Raw genomic sequence first — 23,843 nt, 5'->3', positions numbered from 1 at the left:
AAACACTTGCATGATGCCAGATACCAAGTAACATTTTTGTCAAATCAGTTATAATTTTAAAACTGATAGGAACAATAAAACTAGTATAGTTCTCTGTTCTGCTGGCTTAAACTATTCCATCCACCAAACGACCAGCTACATGTTCTCTCCAAAACAGTCGTTCTCCAAATGCAGCTCCTGGATCACCAGCATTGGGTACTTTAGCATCATAACTGGTGAACTTGTTAGAAATGAAATTCTCAACATGGTCCCCAAATCTCTGGAGTCAGAAACTTTGAGGATGGGAGCCAGGAATCTTTTTGTCAAGCCTTCCACGTAAGCTTGGTGTTCACTAAAGTTTGAAAATCAGTACCTTAAACTTGATACCTATTTGTGTCATCCTGGGCTCCTATATTGTGACTGTGCTCTTTGCAGGAGTCAGGAACTCAAATGCATTTAAACCAAGAAGTCACAGGTAAACTTACTCTACTGGTGTTCAAATGTTGTCATAGCAGTGCTTTTCTTGAGCTCTTGGATCTGTTTTCCTCAAGGCTATTTTATTTATAGGTAGCTTCTTTCTATATAAAGAAAGGCACTGGCAGCTCTAGGATTAGAAAGTTCTCTTGGACCTTTTTTTTTTTTTTCCCCTTCCTGATTGCTTGAGAGTATGAGGGGGATTACTGTCCTTAGCCTCCCTTGAATCAATTGCCATCCCTGAACTAACAATCAATGTAGTCCCTCAGATGGCATATTTGGAGTAGTCAGATTTGGGCCATTGTTCCACATGGAGCCAGTGAATGGTATCGGCACCATTTGAACCACATCTGCTAAGATCCTTTTCCCAAAGGGAGAAGTAAAAAATAGAAACAAACAGCAAAACAGAAGTTCATGATGAAGTCAATCCCCTACAGTGGTGTTGTGGGTTGAAACATGCCCCCCACAAAATGTATATATTGATGTCCTACCCTCTCCTACCTCAGAATTTGGCCTCCTCTAGAAATAGTAACATTGCAGATAGGATTAGTTTAGGTGAGACGATACTGGAGAACGTTGGGCCCCAAATCCAAAGTGACTAGTGGCCTTATGAAAATGGGAAATTTGGACATCCAAGCACAATGAACATCATTTAAAAATCGGGGCTACTGTGCTACAATCCAGGGAGCTACCAGAGGCTAAGAGAGAGGCCTGGATCAGATCCTTCCCTAGCACCTGCAGTTAGAACGTGACCCTGCCAACATCTTGATTTTTGGACTCTGAGCCTTGAGAACTGTGACACAGTACATTTACTTTGTTTATACCACCTACTTTGTAATACCTTGTTATGGCAAACTTGGGAAACAAGTGTAAAGGTCAAGTGCTTATTCTTTCTAACGGCTCATAAGGTTTGTGTCAGTACTGTTCAACACTGCCTGCATACTAGAACCATTTAGGTAGTATATCATTTAGGCTCTCAGGACACATGGCATGCTCTGTGGGAGTAACTGAAGAGAATTTAATAAACTTATTATTTACAGAGGTGTAGCTAGGGTTATGAGAACAACCAAATAATGGTGAAGCCTCTAGCAGTGTCAGCAGCAAGATGCTGTCAGGAACTCCCTTGAGCTGGGAGAAGGAGAGCTGAACTGCCAGATGTTGAAGTAGCCAATCTAAGCAACAAGCCAAAAATGAGAGTTAAGCCTTTAATCACTGGCGGAAATTGTAAAACAAGCAAGAGTCTATAACCAGAGAGAGTCTAGACGCTCAGTGTTCCATTGTTCCCCATGGAAGGATCAAGAGTCAAATGTATTAGCACAGATGTGGGGGTCATCTCAATGTTGAGGGATCCCCAAGCAAGAGCCTGTGGCAGTTTAATGGACCCTTGAGTTGGGGAGTAGTGGGCAAAGGGTGGCAGTGGGGGAAGGGCTAGGAGTGAAAAGAGTTAGGTATTGAGGTAGGGTGGAAAAACATCTCAAGGTTTCCCTGCCTTTCCCTGATAAAGAGGTCTCAGCAGAGGAACTTGAAGAAGACCCCTGCTCAAGGCCTCAGATATAAAGACCTACAAACGAAGTCACAAAGTGTGGAAATGTAAACTATCAGAGTATGTCCAGCCAGAGAAACCTGAGCCCTTGCCTTTAACTCCCATCATGGAGTGGAATGTATTGGTTGTGCACCAAGGCAAGTGTGAACCGTACAATTTTCCCCCATGAAGCCCATCTAGGTAAAGCATCTGTAATTGCCTACAGTCAGGCCTGAAAATTCACACATGGGTTTTTAACCAGAGTCAGACTTCTCAGGTGGCATTATTTTACCAGACTGGAAGAGGCGAAAATAAGGGAGGAGTGTAATTTGAGGCCAGTGAAAATCATTGTCGTGATCACTGGAGGAAACAGTGCCACCCTCAGAATCACAGGCAGGGGGACAGCATCATGGAAGAACCTCATCCTCCAACATCCTTCCCCTTCTCCAAATTCCCCCTTCCTCCAAATCTATTGGGAGTGCAGAGGGCATGGGGGCTGAGTGAACATGGGGGCAGTTGTTGGCTGTTAGCCTGCCACAGTACAAATCTGAGAATGGCCAGGAGTGGGGAAGCAAATGAAGCATTATCAGCGCTCTGAGCTTTGAAAAATTACCAGTGCTAGGTCTCCATCTCTAGAGATTCTGATTGAATTGTTTGGAAGTAGGCTTAGTAGGAATTGTGCATATTAAGTTGTGTAATGAAATCTAACCTTCACAAATTACAGGCAAAAGGCTTAATGAATTATCGTGAAATGAACACACCCATATAACCACCACAAAGGTTGAGACAGAACATCGATGCATTCTAGAAGCCTCTCCGAATCATCCTTTTCTAAGCTTCTTCCCAAAGACAATCACCATCCTGATTTCTGACACCACAGATTTGTTTACATTTTTTTAACTTTATACACATAGAATCATATTGTTTACATTCTTTTGTATCATTCTTTCACTCATAGAATCCATCACATCTAAGTGTCTGTCCTATTTCTGAACGAACTTGGAGCAGGACTGCCATATGACTTAGGACGTCAATACTTACCAATCAGAGAGTCTTCTTGACTCTGAAAGGAAGAGTCACTTCAAGTTTGGGATCTTAACATGAACTAAAAGAAGAGTTCCCATTTTGCATTTTCCAGCAGTTAGACAGCTACTTGTCTAACAGCAATAAATAGACATATTTTGGCAGAATTAGTATTGCTACTTTTTAAGCCAAATATGTTACAGCATATATTAGGGATTCAAAGAAGTCTAAGCTGGTTTCCCTAAAATGACATGGATTAGAATGATGCATGAAAAGCAGCTCACTCTGTCAGGCAGAATAGCATGGGCGTGACTGTGGAGGCACTCAACATGCTTGGAAAGACCTTACTTGCAGGAAAGAAGTATGCTGTCTTCATCACTAAGTAGAGGTTCCCAGGAAGTTTTTTGTTTAGTGTTATGGACAAGTTGTTTACGCGAGTTGAGTACAGGTGTGGGGTTAATGACTTCAGCAGATTGAAATGAAGTAATGTGCTTTTTGAGGGAAATAAAATGTGTCACATAAATACAGTACAGGGGTGATAATTTCTAGTCATACAAGGTAAACATTTAGACCATAACAGATTCCAGAATCCACTTGTGTATTTTAAAAATGTAGCAAGAGATACAGAAGGTCTATTATAAGGAAAGACAGTTCATTACCACACACAGACATTGAGCATGAAGGCTGGAAATATATATGTATAACTTAATCAAGCCTTATTTAATTTCACGTGAACAGTAACTTCAACTTTTAAATTCAACTGAGACTTACTTGACTCTGTTTACTGAGTCAGTGTTGTGTAACTAGGGCCTTATGTCCTGCCGAGTGGCTAAAATCCAGTTAGTTTCCTTCTGCAGATAGCAAATATATTTAGAACTTAGCTTGAAAAGAATGATGTGTGACAAGGGGCTTCTCTATGGGAGAGTCTTATATTTTTTGGAAGAGGAATTTTATGAAATAAGATCTGCTCTGTCTATAGAATTCTTTATAAATACAACCCCTGCAGTGGCATCCAGATTGGATGTACATTGGCAATTCCTTCCTGGTAGAGGTCTTTAATGTAGTAAAGGATCACCAGTCCCTTTGTGTAAGTGGTTATTCATAAGCTATCTTGTTTTAATTACACATAAAGTCATGCTGATGAAGTGAATTCCCAACTGATGCTCTGACTAGGAAACTAATTCAGCTCATACTTTGGGGACACTGGCTCTTGAGAGCCTTGCTTTGAATTATGCAATTTGCTACATAGATTTGTAGCAAATTCTTAAAGGGACTCGTTGTTTTTTTTTCTTTTCCTCTCCCCCCACCCCCGAAATTATTCTTATTTTGACAGTTGTGTGCCATATACTTATAACATAAAACTTTTTTTAGAATTTTAAGCCTGTTTTGAGTTTGATTATTCTGGGCAAAACTCCTATTTCTGTAGCTAATATGCCATTCCCCATTCTCTTACCATGGAAAGCATTTAAACGCTGATAAAAACAAAATAATCTCTCATAACTGAATGGTTCTAAGGGGCTTTGAAGAGAACCACATTCTTGCAAATCTCCCTCAGACACTAAGTCAGTGTCCTTGCCTGCCAACCATGTCACTCACATTGAGGACCGAGAAGGTAAGGTTTGAAGAGATTTAAATTTGTATGGTGGTGGGATGTCAATCTACCAATTCAAGAATTGTTCCAAATATACACAATGTGAGTGACCATAGTGATTTTTTTTAAATAAGATGTTTATTTATTTATTTTGAGAGAGATAGAGACAGCGCAAACACGGGAGAGGCAGAGAGAGAGGGAAAGAGAGACTCTCAAGCATACCCTGCACTGTCCACACACAGCCCGATGTGGGGCTCGACCTCACGAACTGTGAGATCATGACTTGAGCTGAAACCAAGAGTCGGGTGCTTAACTGACTGAACCACCCAGGTGCCCCAAAATAGTGATTTTTAATGAACAGTTCCCTCTGTCAAAGAAAGGATGAGATGCTAAGGTCTCCTGTGTCCAATATATTAGGGTATAATTTCCAAAATATTTAAGATGCTTTTTCTAAACAGTATGATGATGAGTGGGGGGGGGGGTATGAAGATTAGAGAGCAATTTTCTCCAGATGCCCATCCCTGGCCCCTTATAATTCTATGGTGCTACTTTCACTGGTCTGTCACAAAGTGAGAATGCTGTCAACTCTTAATGCTATTGCCATTAATTTTCAATGGTTCTTTTGTCTTTTTCTTTTCTACTTTTTTGATGTTAAAATTATTTAGTTAGGGCATATCATGACAGTACTTTTTGAGAGCTGTTATTGTTGCTGTTTTTTGTTTTATTAACGCACTTATCTGAAAACTTTTTAAAAGCCGATGTCTTTATGCTTGATACAATTCCAAAAAAAAAAAAAGTCTGTAAATGGCAAAAGCCCCCAAACTTCTATTTTATAGGATGCTGTTCTAGATGATCAGAACTATAAAATAGATTGAGACTTATGTATTTCTCCTCTGTAGACTCTAATACGCAAGCAATACTGTAGGACATAGGATTAATGAACTGTTTCCAAGTCACATTTTGAACTGACAACTTAGGAAGAGTGCCACTCTCCTGTTGGTCAATGTTCCCCTTGAGGGAAGGGTTTTCAGGAAGACCTCCTCTAGTTTCACGCTTGTCCTCATCCTCACCTAGATTTTACAAGGAGGAGTTGCTATACATGGGTCTGATTTTTGCTTGACTTTGATTATTATGCATGGTTGTAGCTGACTCTCTCAGGCTCTGTATTCTACATGGCTTGAGTGCTAGGAGGATTCAGCCTGGGTGTGGACCTGACCTCCATTACATTGTCTTTCTCCTTCTGTGATTATCCACCCATGTGTGTAGCTGGAGTTCAACAATATCTGAGATTCATGTTTCAGCTCACTGGGGGAAGGAGGCCTCTTATGTGGAGTTGGAACTATACTTGGAATTTGTCCTATTATACTTTGTGATACCACTGTTTATACAGTTGTCTCGAGAAAATTGGGAGTGGAGCTGCATTCTGGCATAGGACTTGGTTGGGTATTCCTAGATTCTATGGCTATGGTTCCATCTAATACAAACTCAGGTAATACTAACAATACCCTGGTATTATGACAAATGTCAACTTTGCTTGTTCTGAGCAGAGATTTCTATAAAAGTCAGAAGTTTCCGAGATTATTAATGACTGGTTTTGTGCTGATTTTCCTTTAGTAAATCCTTTTCTTACTCCGTTGATCTGCTTATCCCTTCTTCTATCAGATCACTATTTACCTAATAGTTGTGATTCTTCCAGGATGTGTCATGCTTTGTTGCAAAATTTTGTTGGAGATTTGTATGTCTCCTAAAAGACTAAAGCTTTAGGTGTGAGGGCTGAATTCCATTCATCTTTGTATCTCCAGCACTTACCACTGTACCTGACATGTGGTAAACATTCACCACAATTTGTTGAATGAGGATAGGAAGAAAAATGTCTGATACTCATGAAGTTGTAACATTTAATTATATCAGCAGATAGAGTCACCGTTGTTCTTAACATGTAATTCTTTCCAATCTTAGTCCTCTGAGTGGCAGCAGGAGCTTTCTCTTCCAACCCTGTGGGTTCATAGGCTGAGTTTTTTGGATTTGAGAGTCTTTCGGATAGCTGTAAAAGTGTCATCCATTTCCTCTAAGTGAGGCTGTCACAAATGCTGTCCCTTGTCCTTATGATGCCCATATATGACTTTTTGTTTTTTGCATTATTGAGCAACATGACAGACATTGACCCAAAGTAATTAAACCCCTCATCTGATCTGATGTTATTTGGTAGTGACAGCAAGTTCTTAGGCCAACACATTACCCAGGAACCCAGAATCTCAAAGTGTATTTTTATTTCTATAAGCTTTGCTTATAATAAAGTTTTGTTTTCTTGTTTTACTTCTAGCACATCTGTTTGCTTTATAAATGCATTCTTTATATGTTTAGTCTCTTGTGAATCATTTTTTCAAAAACAAAGCCTCAGTGTACAGAGAGACTGATTTTTCTTTATAGTGTCTATAAAGAGCTATATTACACTTTTTAAATGTAGTGAAACTAAGAGGAAGAAATCTGGAATTAGTTGCCTCTGTCATCAACAAATAGAGCTTTACCAATGCAGAATAGTATTCAGTAGGTATTTTGACTTTGATAATTTGTTTCTGCTGTATTTGCTACTGCTATAAATTACTAAAGTTTACATAAGTGCTTGAGACAATCAGCCTTGTTTTTTTTTTTTTTTTTCCTATGGTTCCGCCTAGTAAATTTAAGATTCCAGTTCTTTTTGTTATTGAAGTCATGACAGTCTCAGGCTGATGCCACTGCAAATTTGATAAATAATGTCTCTAACAACTTCAGCAATATCACTGACCAAATATTGATCCAAATAGACTAGGGAACAAGCCCAGTGGGAAATCAATTCTTAAGTTGCTACTCTTTAAACATGGTACTTTAATCAATTATGAATCTTCTAAATTTTCCTAGTTTCAAACTCATTTTTATGCATTACATATAGATATCAAGGAAGGATCTTCAAAAGCTTTACTGCAACCCAGCCATCCCATGTGTATATTCTCTAACTTAACTATCTTTCAACTCTATGGAAAACGGAATGTGATTAGTTTGATAGTGCTCATTTTCAATTACTCATGTATTTAACAAACCCATTTGTCTCCCAGTGCTCACACACCATTCCATTATAACATCTTTCTCAAAGTTTTCCGGGAAATTACATAAACTTGCCTGACAGAAATTTGAAACTCTGCCTGTTTTATTCTGTCTTAAAAGACATGTGTCCATCTCCAATTTCTTTGCATCTTTCCCATTCTATCGGAGTCTTCCAAGCACCTGATTGTATGTCACATAACTCACATTTCCCGTCAGTATCCCAGGATATCCTTCTAAAGCTCAGCCTGGAATTGTTATAATCTCACTCAACCTCCTCACTCCCTTTAGACTTCCCAATTACTTGCATATAATTTTCTTCTTCAGAGAAGGGGCAGACAATGTAGATGTTGAATAGCTCAAGTGTATCTCGGTCGATCGCCAGCATTGAAACAGTTGTTTTTGTTTATTTGTTTTTTTCTCATTTCATTAATAGTGTTTACAAAGCAGTTTTAGTTTTACTGACAATCATCATTCTGGTTTGTCATGATATCCTTCTTTACATTATCTCTATATTTCCTCACTCATTGAAGCTTATCACAGGTTTCGTTACACAACCACGCCGTTTCCTTTTTTCTTCTCACTGAGGTACTTTACAAATGCATGGTCAGAACGATATGTCTTAATTTTTTTAACTGAAGTATAATTGACACAAATTGTATTAGTTTCAGGTGTACAGCAGACTGATTCAACAACTCTATCCAGTAGGCTATGCTCACCACAAGTGTAGCGACCACCTGTCACCATAGAAAGTTATTATGCCATTGACTACATTCCCTATGCTGGTACCTTTTATACCTGTGATTTCAAATTACATTTGTTAGAACCTCAAAATCCCCTCAAGCCATCATCCTTCCAGAGTGAAATGCTGTGGATTTGCATCTGTAACTGGAACATGTAAAAAATTGGCTACTTAAAAATCCATGCTAGTCATTTGATAGCCAGGCTTCACAACTACATATACCAGAGGTGAACAAGTAAAATTGTTAATTTTATTCACAGTTACCTGTTGTTTTGAAGTCCATTAAAAGTAGGGCACTTTTATTTCACCAGTCAATATTCTTTTTTTAGGCCAAAGTCAGTTTCCTGACATCAAAATCTCTCAACTTCACCATTACTGAATTTTAGGCCGGATAATTCTTTCTTGTTAGGTGCTATCCTGTGCGTTCCATGTTGTTTGGCAGTGTCCCTGGTTTCTCCAGACCTTGTCACCTGTCTTGTTAGTGGTTAAATTACCCTGGTTGAGAACCACTGCTCTACTAGATTGCTTTGCTCTCTAGAAGATGGAATTTCCAGTTAAGGTCCTGTCATTTGCTTTACCAATTCTCAAGCTTACTTCATTTCTTTGACTAGCGAGTTTAGGTAACAGTAATTCATCCATTTCTGCCTTCTGCTTAAGAAACTATCATAAAATATTTTTTTCCTCTTATCTTTTATCTTTAAATACCTTTTTTTTAATTAGACATCTGCCCTCAGGTGAATGGATTTTATAGTAAATGTTTATAGTACTGAAATTCAGAGCTATTCTACCTCCCTTTGAGGCATAATTGGGATTTAAAATTGTTATGAGATAGATTTGCCTTTTAAAAGATACAGGTTTTTTTTTTTAAAGAGTTAAAAAATGACAAAAGTACTCACTAACAATATAAGCTTAAAAATAAAGATGCACTGAATGGTGAATAAACTGCTATGAAAGTTTGAATAACATATACAACACTTGATGTAATATGAGAAAGTTTAATAAAGAAGGTAGGACTTTGGATTTTAAAGGAAATATAGGATCAAATGGAGAGACAGAGAATGTAGCAAAATCACAAATGGCTAAACTATTGGTGAACAAAAGTTGCAAAACTCCAGAAAGCTAAGTATCTGGGGGACGTTTGCTCACTTTACTAGCCCAACTGAAGAAGAGTGGTTCAAGGGAAATGGTGAGCATTTTCCGGGGTGGTAGATTGTCTTTGGCTGCTAAACAAATTTCCTCAAAGTTAGAGTCTTAAAATAACTCAAATTTATGTGTTTACAATTTTGTAGGTTAGAAATCCTCATTGGACTAAAACAAAGAAATTGACAGGTCCACATAGTTCCATGGAGCTCTAGGAGAGAATCTGTTTCCATGACTATTCTAGGTTCTGGAGGTCTTGCATACCTTGGTTTATGGCCACCTTCTTTCATCCTCAAAGCCAACAACAGCAGGCCAGGTCTTGCTTATTCTGCTATCTCTCTGGTTCTCTAATTACAGCCAAAGTACTCTGATTTTAAAGAACCATGTGATTAGATTGGGCATACCGGGGTAATCCACTAAAATTTATTTATTCCAGGGTCTTTAACTTAACCATTGCTACAAAGTCCCTTTTGCATATTAAGTAACATATTTACAGCTTCTAGGATTAGGATGAGGGTGGGCATCTTTGGGAGAGGGGTATTATTCTACCTACCAGATAAAATGACTAAATGTAAAGATCCTTGAATAATTGCTAAGGGGTAATGCCTTATGTCCATAGAGAAGGAGGAGCCATTGAAGGGGAATCGAGTTTCATAAACATATCGTTATTACATATGTGGAAGTATGTTTCCATCACTTTAGTAGGCTTCAGTTTTTATTTCTCCTTTTGTTCTAACATTTCTGTATTGTCCATTTGATCCGTCTGTATCCATGCTTCCAGTTGCAATGCAACCTGGATCCTATGAACATCAAATTATATAGTGGGACTTTTGGCATCCTCCTTGTTGATGTGCTGTAAATCAAAGTGGAAGGCAAATAAGCCAGGGATGGAATAGTGAGACGCATGCCTGGAACAAAGATATCAGCTCCAAGTCACAAGGAACATGTAGCCATGGGATAAAACACAAGCTAAGATGAAACATTTCTCCAGAAAAATGATGACGACTGACTGGAGGTTAAGGCAATGAAATGGGCTGTCTTAGTCCTTACAGGCTGCTGTAACAGATTATCCTACACTGGATAGCTTATTAAACAGCATAAGTGAGTTTTTCACAGTTCTAGAAGTTGGGAAGTCCAAGACCAAGGTGCCAGCAGATTTGGAGTCTGGTGAGTGTCCCCTTCCTAGTTCATAGGCAGCCATCATTTGTGCTGTGACCTCACACAGAAAAAGGGGTGAGGGAGCTGTTTGGGATCTGTTTTATAAATGCACTAATTAATCCCATTCATAAGGTTCCACCCTCATGACCTAATAAGCCCCTCCAAAGACCATACCTCCAAATAACATTGCATTGAAGATTAGGTTTCAACAGGAATTTGGGGGTGGGGAGGGCCACACAGTCTATAGCATGCATAAATAAAAGAGAGCAATCACAACCTACAATATGTAACAAGAGTTTAAAATTGAAGCAAAGTCTGCCTCAGTGAGAAATCCTCTGATTATTCTTGCAGTAAGCGTCAATAACTTACTTTTCCAAATCAAGTTAACCTAGAGCTCACACTTTCATGATTAGCATTTCTCCCTGACTTACAAGACCTGGTAGTCTGCTGATAGGAGAATCATGGAGTATTGGTTACAAAATATACTTAATGATAAGCAGTTTCTAAACCTGCATTGTAATCTCTGGAGGGAGAATTTTTTTAAAAATGCATATTCTCAGACCAGCCCAACCTGCTCTATCAGACTTTCCAGGGAGAGATTGGTGATTCTGTGTTTTCAAATAAGCTCCCCAAACAATGTCTCCAAAGATCATTGGGCTGACTATGGAAATCGCAGACATGTATCCTCATTTCACAGAGTGAGGTTAGGTTCCAAAGGAGTTAAAATATTTTCCCAAAGTCATATTTAATAGAGTAGGTGTTGTCAGCCTAAAACTGCAGTCCAGTCATTGTGATATGACCATTTGGTGTGTAGGAAGACATGTGGCACATATCTTCTAACCAATGAAAGTTTTATGCACAAAGCTTCACCCTTGACCTGGACAGCTTTTGGCTTGGCATTACAAATAGCAAAACCTAAAATACATCACTCAAAGAGTTAATGTTATGTGTCTGTGTAGATATATGCTTTCATTTGCTACAAAGCACATATGGACAATTTCCTGCTTCTATCATGAGGAATGTAAAGGCACCTGTTCTAAAACCCCTGGCCTCCTTTTTCCCCCCCTATCTCTTTTTTCCAAGTTGGTCTATTGTGCTTGAAATCTTAGGCATTCAGAACTTTCCTTAGGCCTGCATACATTCTCTGAAATCATTCTGGAGAATAAGGTTTTGATTGGGGTGATGCATTTGAAATGTCAGAGGTCTCTCTAGCTCATCTTAAAGAAATAGGGAATGTTGACAGATGTGCTCGGAGAAAATAAGGACTGAAGCAGATCTTCGCAAATCCATACAAACTACCTCAGTTATTTATTTTTCACTTTCTGGTTTTTTTTCCTTTGAATTAAGCCATGTGTATCATGCAGATAGTTACATAAGAGAATATATTATTTTAAACAGATCCAACCTAAGTTCTAATTACATGTTTTGTTGAATGTTTTCATCCTCTCCTCACCCCTCACTTCCCTAACTTTGCATGTAATGTCTAGAACACTTCTTACCCCATTTTGATTTTGCATTGGAGGACTAATTGGTAATGGCAGAGTAGTTTGGGGGACCATTTATTCACTTCAACAAATATTTGCTCTGTCCCTAGGTGACAGACAGAAATTGAGGTGGTCTCCATCATCCTCACTTCCTGGTGGTCACACTATTACATGATCTCATGTGCTTCCACGTAGGAAGAACCTGTGACTGGCTTCTAAACAATAGAATATAGCAAAGGGAATGGGATGTACATAATCATATCTCACAAAATGGTAGTGTCTCTCTTGCTGAAATATTTCTCACCCTGACTGTGAGGAAGCAAGTGGCTATTTTGGGGAATCTTACATAACAAGGAATTGCCAGCAACCCCTGGAGGTGTTTCTGACAAGTACAAGGAACTGGATTCTTCCAACAACATGAGTGTTGACTTACATGCCAAAGGTTAAGTGGGTATCAGTAGTGTGCTGCCAGTCCTTCATGAAGAATGGGTGTAGAACTTATAAATAACAAGGTTCCCCCAAAAGGAATAATTGTTTCTATCATATGTAACATGCAATCTATTGACCTCACGTGTGCTGATTTAAAAGCTCTGGAGCTTTTAAAGATAGCTCTGGAGCTCTGGAGCTGGTTAAAGATAGATTGAATATGCCTCAATATCACTGGTGCAAAATAAACTTTCTTCTTTTCTTTTAAAAAATATTATCTAAAGTCACCCAATAGATGATATTTTAAAGACTAGGTTTGTAATAGAGAATAATCAAATTCAGAGAATGATGTACCTTGAGTTGCTTAATTTTGTAACTGTCTCTTATTGTATGATTACTTCTTGATACTTGAGATTATTTTTTCTAAAGTGTTAACTTTTGAAATATTCTGATTAAAAAAATAAGGGATGTACATAAACATAATAAAGGCCATGAATGACAAGCCAAGATTTAACCTCATACTCAGTGGTAAAAAGCTGAAAGCTTTTTCATAAGGATCAGTAAAAAGACACATATGCCCACTCTCACCACTTCTATCAAACATAGTACTGGAAATTCTAACTAGAACAATTAGTCAAGAAAATATGAAAGACATCCAAATCAGAAAAGTAAATTGTCTCTGCAGATGACATTTTGTGTATAAAAAGTCCTATGGACTCTACCAAAAAAAAAAAAAAAAAAAAAAAAAAAAAACTATTAGAACTAATAAACTAAATAAATTTTCAGGACACCAAGTCAATATACAAACATCAGTTGCATTTTTATAACATAGAAAAAACTATGCAAAAAAAACCACAACAATATAATTTACAAAAGCATCAAAAATAATAAGATACTTAGGCATAAACTTACCCAAGGAGTACACCAAAAACTATGAATTAAATTAAAAAAAGACAAAATAAATGTGAAGATACCCCGTGTTCATGTATTGGGAGAATTCATTTTGTTAAAATGCCAATACAACCAAAAGTGATCTACAGATTCAATTCAATTGCTATCAAAATTCCAATGGCATTCTTCACAGATATTAAAAAAAAAATCCTAGAATTTATATGGAACCATGAAGATACAAAATACCCAAAGCCATTTTGAGTCAGAAGAGCAAAGCTGGAGTCAGCACATATCCTGTTTGAGACTATATTACAAATCTATAGTAATCAAAACAGTGTGGTACTGGCATAAAAATACACATATAGACCAATACAACAGAATAGAAAACCCAGAAATATACCCATGTATATTTGATTGATTATGACAAAGGAGCCAGGGATATATAATGGAGAATTGTGTTCATTTCTGAATGTATGATAACTGGCTCTTTGATGTTAGATTAACATAAAACTCTTTCTTATACAAATCAGTTACAAATTTTGCCTTTATTTTTTATTTATTTTTTATTTTTTTTATTTTTTCCAATATATGAAGTTTATTGTCAAATTGGTTTCCATACAACACCCAGTGCTCATCCCAAAAGGTGCCCTCCTCAATACCCATCACCCACCCTCCCCCCCTCCCACCCCCCATCAACCCTCAGTTTGTTCTCAGTTTTTAAGAGCTCTTTATGCTCTTCCACTCTAACCTCTTTTTTTTTTTTTTTTTTTTTCAAGCTTAGACAACAAATATTGTCCTTTTGGTCATTCTCATGCTTGATTTCCCCTGTTAACCCTTTTCCAACACATACCTCTGCAGAACTCAAACCACCAGTAATGACTAGTGTCAGAATACTGAAGGACTGATGCTATAGCATGACATAAGGCAAGAGCAGTGTCTACAATTATAGTAAATTGTCAAGTGTTAATCAATTTTTATTTATCTTAGTGACTGCCTAGTACCCTGGAACTAGACTCAGGGAGATCAGAAGCTACCTTTCTCTTGTGGGTGATAAGAGGATGGGGGTCCTTTCTCTCCTAATTTATTCTACAATTCTATTTGTTTAAAAAGCAGTGATCATTACTTCCACACTGATTTGTATTCTTAACATGTGATTTTTGCAACTTGCTTAAAAAATTGTAATGGCATACAGGAAACATGTATGTGACATGTGATCTTCTCTTCAGTGGCCATTACTGATTGGAACATAAATGGACAGCTGATTTAGGGTTGGCATCAATTCATAAGTTGGTTAATTAAATTATCAATGAAGAATTTGAGCTAAGAATAGACACCAGAGTCCAGCAGTAGTAAAGTGGGAGTGGGAGGGAACAAAAAGGAGGAGACAAAAAAGTTTTGCTATCAACATTAGTTAATAAGAAAACAATGTTGTTAGCAGAAGTAGAAAGAATATCATATCACAATAGATATTGTGTTCATGCTAAAGTCTTACTTTAAAGTAGACATGTGATAGAATGAAAAACTCACTACATTGTTTAATTTTCTTTATTTCACAGTGATGAAACTCTTAGAAGTGGATGCTCTTCCTAATCTTTGATCCAAGATTGACAAGAGTTGATTGTCTCTTACATATTTCAAAATCTAAGATATGGATAATTGAAAGACAAATAATTTTGTTTTCTCTTTACCTTGATTCCAGTCACCAGTGATTGTTTCATACATATGAATCATGTTGATTAGCAATACATATGCCTTTGTAATAAACAATGGAGATATTAAGAATAAATAAATGCTGGGGCACCTGGGTGTCTCAGTCAGTTGGGCATCTGCCTTGGGCTCAGATGGTCGGAGGGCACCATGACCTCATGGTTCGTGAGTTTGAGCCCCGCACTGTGCTCTGTGCTGACAGCTCAGAGCCTGAAGCCTGTTTTGGATTCCATGTCTCCCTCTCTCTCTGCCCCTCCTCCACTCATGCTTTGTCTCATTGTCTCTGAAAAATGAATAAACTTTAACAAAATTAAAAAAAAGAATTAGAGAAATCAGTGACTCATTAAAAAAGAACAACATCAGAATCTTAGGGGTCCCAGAAGAGGAAGAGAGAGAAATAGGGGTAGAAGGGTTATGGGAGCAAATCATAGCAGAAAACTTTCCTAACCTGGGGAAAGACACAGACCTCAAAATCCAAGAAGCACAAAGGACTCCCATTAGATTCAACAAAAACCAACCATCAACAAGGCATATCATAGTCAAATTCACAAAATACTCAGGCAAAGAGAGAATCATGAAAGCAGCAAGGGGAAAAAAAAGTCCTTAACCCACAAGGGAAAACAGATCAGGTTTGTAGTAGACCTATCCACAGAAACTTGACAGGCCAAAAAGGAGTGGCAGAATATATTCAATGTGCTGAATCAGAAAAATATGAATCCAATAATTCTTCATCCAGCAACACTGTCATTCAAAATAGAAGGCGAGATAAAAAGTTTCTCAAACAAAAATTAAAGGAGTTCATGACACTAAACTAGCCCTGCGAGAAATTTTAAGGGGGGCTCTCTGAGGGGAGAAAAGATGAATAAATAAATAAATAAATAAATAAATAAATAAATAAATAACAAAAGCAGCAAAGATTAGATAGGATCAGAGAACAGCACCAGAAACTCCAACTCTACAAGCAACATAATGGCAATAAATTCATATCTTTCAGTACTCACTCTTAACATCAATGGACTCAATGCTCCAATAAAAAGACATAGGGTAACAATGGATAAGAAAACAAGATCCATCTATATGCCATTTACAAGACACCCACTTTAGACCTAAAGACACCTTCAGATTGTAAGTAAGGGGATGGAGAACCATCTATCAGGCTAATAGTCAACAAAAGTAAGCTGGTGTAGCCATACTTATCACACAATCTAGACTTTAAAATAAAGCTGTATCAAGACATGAAGAAGGGCATTATATCATAATTAAGGGGTCTATCCATCAAGAAGACATAACAGTTGTACACATGTATGTGCCAAATGTGGAAGCACCCAAATATATAAATCAATTAATCGCAAACATAAAGAAACTCATTGATAGTAATACCATAATAGTAGGAGACCTCAACACCCCACTCACAGCAGTGGACAGATAACTAATAAAAAAATCAATAAGGAAACAATGGCTTGAATGACACACTGGAACAGATAGACTTAACAGATATATTCAGAACATTTCATCCTAAAGCAGCAGAATACATATTCTTCTCCAGTGGACATGGAACGTTCTCCAGAAGAGACCACATACTGGGACACAAATAAGCTCTCAGCAAGTGTGAAAAGATTGAGATCGTACCATGCATATTTTCAGACCACAACGCCATGAAACTCAAAATCAACCACAAGACAAAATTTGGAAAGGTAACTAAAGAGTTACTAAAGGTAACTGGAGACTAAAGAACATCCTACTAAAGAATGAATGGGCTAACCAAAAGGTTAAAGAGGAAATTAAAAAAATACATGGAAGACAATGAAAATGATAACACCACAACCCAAAACCTCTGGGACACAGAAAACATGGTCATAAGAGGAAAGTATTTAGCAATCCAGACCTTCCTAAAGAAGGAAGAAAGATCTCAGATACACAACCTAACCTTATGCCTTAAAGTGCTGGAAAAAGAGCAGCAAATAAAACCCCAAACCAGCAGAAGACAGGAAATCAGGAAATAATAAAGATTAGGGCAGAAGTTAATGCTATCAAAACAAACCAACCAACCAACCAACCAACCAACAAACAAACAAAAAAACAGTAGAACAGATCAATGAAACCGGAAGCGAGTTCTTTGAAAGAATTAATAAAATTGATTAGGCAGTTTGATCAAAAAGAAAAAGGAAAGGACCCAAATAAATAAAATCAAGAATGAAAGAGGAGAGATCACAACCAACACAGCAGAAATAAAAACAATAAGAGAATATTATAAGCAATTACATGCCAATAAAATGGACAATCTGGAAGAAATGGACAAATTCCTAGAAACATATACACTACCAAAACTGAAACAGGAAGAAATAGAAAATTTGAACACACCCATAACCAGTAAGGAAATAAAATTAGTAATAAAAAATCTGCCAAAAAACAAGAGTCCAGGGCCAGATGGCTTTCCAGGGGAATTCTAGCAAACATTTAAGGAAGACTTAACACCTATTCTCTTGAAGTTGTTCCAAAAAATAGAAATGGAAGGAAAACTTCCAAACTCTTTCTATGAAGCCAGCATTACCTTGATTCCAAAACCAGACACAGACCCAACTAAAAAGGAGAACTATAGACCAATTTCCCTGATGAACATGGATGCAAAAATCCTCAACAAGATATTAGGCAACTGGCTCCAACAATACATTAAAAAAATTATTCACCACGACCAAGTGGGATTTATACCTGGGATGCAGGGCTGGTTCAATATCCACAAAACAATTAACGTGATTCATCACATCAATAAAAGAAAGGACAAGAACCATATGATCCTTTCAATAGATGCAGAGAAAGCATTTGACAAAATTCAGCATCCTTTCTTGATAAAAACCCTCAAGAAAGTATGGATAGAAGAATCATACTTCGAGGTCATAAAATCCATATATGACAACCCAACACTAATATCATCCTCGATGGGGAAAAACTGAGGCTTTCCCCCAAAGGTCAGGAACAAGACAGGGATGTCCACTCTCACCGCTGTTATTCAACATAATATTGGAAGTCTTAGCCTCTACAATCAGGCAACACAAAGAAATAAAAGACATCCAAATCAGCCAGGAGGAGGTCAAACTTTCAGTCTTTTCAGATGTCCTGATACTCTATATGGAAAACCAAAAGATTCCACCAAAAAACTGCTAGAACTTATTCATGAAATCAGCAAAGTTGCAGGATATAAAATCAATGCACAGAAATCGGTTGCATTCCTATTCACCAACAGTGAAGCAACAGAAAGAGAAATCAAGGTATTGATCCCATTTACAATGCCACCCAAAACCATAAAATATCTAGGAATAAATCTAACCAAAGAGGTGAAAAATCTATACACTGAAAACTGAGAAAGCTTATGAAAGAAATTGAAGAAGACACAAAAAAAATGGGAAAAGATTCCATGCTCCTGGATAGGAAGAACAAATATTGTTAAAATGTCGATACTACCCAAAGCAATCTACATATTCAATGCAATCCCTATCAAAATAACACCAGTATTCTTCACAGAGCTAAAACAAATAATCCTAAAATTTGTATGGAATCAGAAAAGACCCCAAATAGCCAAAGCAATCTTGAAAAAGAAAACCAAAGCAGGAGGTATCACAATCACAGACTTCAGGCTATACTACAAAGCTGTAATCATCAAGACAGTATGGTACTGGCACAAGAACAGATACTTAGATCAATGGAACAGAATAGAGAACCCAGCAATGGAACCACAAACGTATGGCCAACTAATCTTTGACAAAGCAGGAAAGAATTCCCAGTGGAATAAAGACAGTTTCTTCAGCAAGTGGTGCTGGGAAAACTGGACAGCGACATGCAGAAAAATGAACCTGGACCACTTTCTTACACCATACACAAAAATAAGCTCAAAATGGATGAAAGACCTAAGTGTCAGACAGGAAGCCACCAAAATCCTCAAGGAGAAAGTAGGAAAAAACCTCTTTGACCTCAGCTGCAGCAATTTCTTATTCAACACATCTCTGGAGGCAAGGGAAACAGAAGCAAAAATGAACTACTGGGACCTCATCAAAATAAAACGCTTCTGCAGAGTGAAGGAAACCATCAGCAAAACTAAAAGATAACTGACAGAGTGGGAGAAGATATTTGCAAATACATATCAGATAAAGGGTCAATATCCAAAATATATAAAGAACTTATTGAATTCAACACCCAAACAACAAATCACCCAGTGAAGAAATGGGCAAAAGACATGAATAGACACTTCTCCAAAGAAGGCATCCAGATGGCCAACCAACACATGAAAAAATGCTCCACATCACTCATCATCAGGGAAATACAAATCAAAACCACAATGAGATACCACCTCACTCCTGTCAGAATGGCTAACATTAACAACTCAGGCAACAACAGATGTTGGCGAGGATGCAGAGAAATAGGATCTCTTTTGTGTTGTTGGAGGGAATGCAAGCTGGTGCAGCCACTCTGGAAAACAGTACGGAGATTCCTCAAAAAATTAAAAATAGAACTACCCTACAACCCAGCAATTGCACTACTAGGTATTTATCCAAGGGATACAGGTGTGCTGTTTTGAAGGGACATATTCACCCCAATGTTGATAGCAGCACTATCAACAACAGCCAAAGTATGGAAAGAGCCCAAATGTCCATGGATGAATGAATGGGTAAAGAAGATGTGGTATATATTCACAATGGAGTATTACTCAGCAATCACAAAGAATGAAATCTTGCCATTTGCAGTTGCGTGGATGGAACTGGAAGATCTTATGCTAAGCGAAATTAGAGAAAGACAAATATCATATGACTTCACTCATATGAGGACTTAAGAGCCAAAACAGATGAACATAAGGGAAGGGAGACAAAAATAATATAAAAACAGGGAGGGGGGACAAAACATAAGAGACTCTTAAATATGAGAACAAACAGAAGGTTACCAAAGGGGTTGTGGGAGGGGGATGGGCTAAATGGGTTAGGGGCATTAAAGAATCTACTCCTGAAATCATTGTTGTACTCTATGCTAACTAATCTGGATGTAAATTTAAAAAAATAAAGTAAAATAGTTCTAAAAATAAAAAAAAATTGTTTGGCAAGCTGAACTGGTAGTGAAGTCAGTACTGATGCAACTAAAGTGGAAAATTAAACATTGTTGGACTTTATCTTCTTGACTATCAGTATACTTTCGGTGTGACCCAGCTATATTCCAAGAAGATGCTTATGGTAAAAGAAAAAAATGGGTCTATACCAAAGAGAGTGAATTAATAACTCTGTGTAACAACATCCATACACATCCACACTACTCCTGTGGCCTTATTATCAAACATATTTTCTGCCGCGAAAGTTTAAGCATGATGATGCATACGTTAAGTGAAAACCATGGCCAATTATGATATGTACCTTCCAAGATGCTTAAATGATAATAACTTACAGTAAGTCCAATCTATGCAAATTCGTTTTGCTATTGGTGTTAAATGTGTTCTTGTTCAGATTTTCTGACCTCTTAGGGGTCAAACGTGGTGGAAGCGCAGATCTGACTCAACTGCTTTTAAAAAATCTTTAATCAAGTGTTATATCAGCAGGCAACAGATGGAGGGAAAGCTATTTGATATCGCATCAGTAGCAATATGCCCAGCACACGATATGAAGCACAGATGTTTATCTGGAATGGCCATGAAGTTGGAAGCTGAAAACTTGGAAGGAAGCTATTGAGTTCTAAAACCTCTCCAATGCCATATTGTAAACAGGCAGGACAGCCTCCAAGGGGTAGCATTAATACCTGATTCTCTTATGTTCTTCTAGTAATAGAGGATGCACAAAAGCACGTATGCTCAGTACTAAAACCCCAAGTCGGAAATGTCTTTTTCAACTCTGAACGGTATTTCCAATTAATGTGTTTTTGTGAGAAATTTTTTCCCCAATATCTCTTTTGAGTTTTACATTCAATTATTTTATTGTATCTCTCATGCTTTATATGATGAGAGTCTAAACTAATCCTCACACATCCTTTTGCCTCCTTAAAAAATATGCATAGGATAAAACATGTAAGTATCATTTACCCTATGGGAATTTCCCCACCTGCCAAATGGTTGTGAAGTTTTGTTTGTTTTCCATGTGTTTGCTTTTATTGATGAGGTACCATTTTTATTCTAACTTCTTAAGAGACCATTCTTCACTCAGCAAAGAGTGAAAATATGTAAGTCGGCTGTCAATTCACATCATGAGCATGAATGAAATTACATACTTAAAGTGGGATTTCTGCTTTCTGTAGGTAGACAGGCCCACTGATACCACTTGCGAGGCTTGGGGAAAGAGGACAAATGGAGAGTGTTTCATCTAGTGCCTACATTTTCAATTATCTTCCCTCATTCCAGGCTGTACTGTGGAGAGCCAGGAGCATGTTTGTGAAGACCTCAGACCATAAGTCCCAGTTCTGTCATTCAGTGCCTTCTTGAAAAGAGCTGCCTCTTGACTCCTAGGATTTAAAGGTACTTCATTGTCATGCTCTGCATTTAGGAGTACAGGCTGAGGGAAAGAACTACATGCTGCAGGAAGCAGGGTTGGGGTTATTCAGATAGGAAGTTCTGCAGACTTAAGTATCCAGAGGGCAGCATAAAGTAGATATGTGGGCTCAAGTTGGGCTTTTTTTTTTTTTTTTTTTGGCCTCACAAAGCCCTTTTCCTACATGGAGGGATACAGCTAGAAGAGTGCTATAGCAGGGAACTCAACAGTGTAAGACCCAGGACAGTGGCCCAGTTGCCTGAGTCTAAGGTTGTTATTGTGTGTAAATTTTATTCTTTTATATACACAAAGAAAGACAAAATGAATTATGGTAGTCCATACTTAGGCAAAGACAAGTGCCCAATTTGTACATCTTGCTCACTATCATGGACGAACTTTCCCCCATCATTCCATTTATGTTATTTCCATTTGTAGGATTGGGTATATCTTAAGGTGCCCCCCTCCAAGGGGCATAAAGCTCTCTCCTTGAGTATGAATGGGATCTGTAATTTACCTTAACCAATAGAATATTGCAAGATAATTGGACATCATTGGTTGTATGTCAAAGATGATGGAATGCTTGCATAAGACTCAATCTTGGGAAGTTGGACAGAGAGACTGTTCTGCTAGTCTTGAAGAAGCAAACTGCTGTGTTAATTACCTATGAAAATGTGCACATGGCAAGGAACTGGGTAAGCCCTTGAGAACGTCTCAGTCTTACAACCATAAGGAACTAAATTTTGCCAATGAGTACATGAACTTGGAAGATGACCCCTAGCTTTAAAAAAGATCACAGACTAGTTGACAGCATCATTACAGCCTTATAATAAATACACTGAGCTGAGAACCCATTTACATGGAACCCGGATTCCTAACACTGTAATAAAATGCATATGTGTTGTTTGAAGCTACTAGCTTTGTGATAACTTGTTAAACAGCATAAGGAAATGAGTGTATCAGTTCTTTGGAGTTCAGACATTTGTTCTTTCTTGACTTTGTCCTACTTAGTCTTTCCCACAGCGATTAAATGTAATCACTCTATTCTTGTGCAAAGATCCTCATTTTGTTGGTGCAGGACTGCATCCTTTAAGAATGCCAAATTCCTTGTATTGAGTAAGTACAGGCTTTTCTTAAAAAATTACTTAGTTGAGTTACTATAACCGAATAAAGATGATCACGTTCAAAGATGTGCAGATTTTTTGAAGACCTTGCTCATGATGTGTCCCCTTTTTCTTTCTAATTTATTCTTCAAGCATATACTTATTTCTCTGAAATCTTTTTGATTTCTTACTTTGCCACATGACACCGGCAGAAATGTTCTCTTCTTCCTTCCATATGTAAACCATTTTCCTTGATCTGCTTTTAGAACTTCTTTTTAGTCAATCCTTTACTTAGCAATTGTATATGTACCCTTCCTTTCATAATCAAATTATATTCTTCTAGGTTGGAGACAGGGGCAGAAATAAAGTCATTAATGCCTTTTTATCTCTTTTTTTAAAAGAGATTTTATTTTTTAATTTTTTTTAATGTTTTATTTATTTTTGAGACAGAGAGAGACAGAGCATGAGCAGGGAGGGGCAGAGAGAGAGGGAGACACAGAATCCAAAGCAAGCTCCTGGCTCTGAGCTATCAGCACAGAGCCTGACGCAGGGCTCAAACTTGCGAACCGCGAGATCATGACCTGAGACGAAGTCAGACGCTTAACCGACTGAGCCACCCAGGTGCCCCAAAGAGATTTTATTTTTTAAGTAATGCTACATCCAACATGGAGCTCACACACACAACCCTGAGATCAAGTCACATGTTCTACTGACTGAGCCAGCCAGGTATGTCCTGTCTTCAACAGTGCCTCTTCTACTCCTTGGGTAGAATAGGCTCTTCTTAACCACTTGGATATAGAAATGGAAGTGATGTTGTTGAACTGTGCAGTATTCAGCCCCAGCATTCCTCAGCCCACACTCAGATTCTTTGGAATCTAGCAAAACAGGTCTGATGATGCACGTCTTGTTGAGGCTCAGCTGATCTTTTCCATCCTCAAACTGGCAACACCTTATTGATAGATTTGGCAACTTTGATTCAACAAATCCTCATTTGCTTGGAAATTTGGGTGCCATTTAAAATAGTCCGAGCGAAAGAG

Source organism: Panthera pardus, unplaced genomic scaffold (genome assembly GCF_024362965.1).
Source record: "Panthera pardus isolate Hobbes unplaced genomic scaffold, ASM2436296v1 HiC_scaffold_22, whole genome shotgun sequence".
Lineage (NCBI taxonomy): Eukaryota > Metazoa > Chordata > Mammalia > Carnivora > Felidae > Panthera > Panthera pardus.
Note: the sequence above shows the minus strand (reverse complement) of the source record.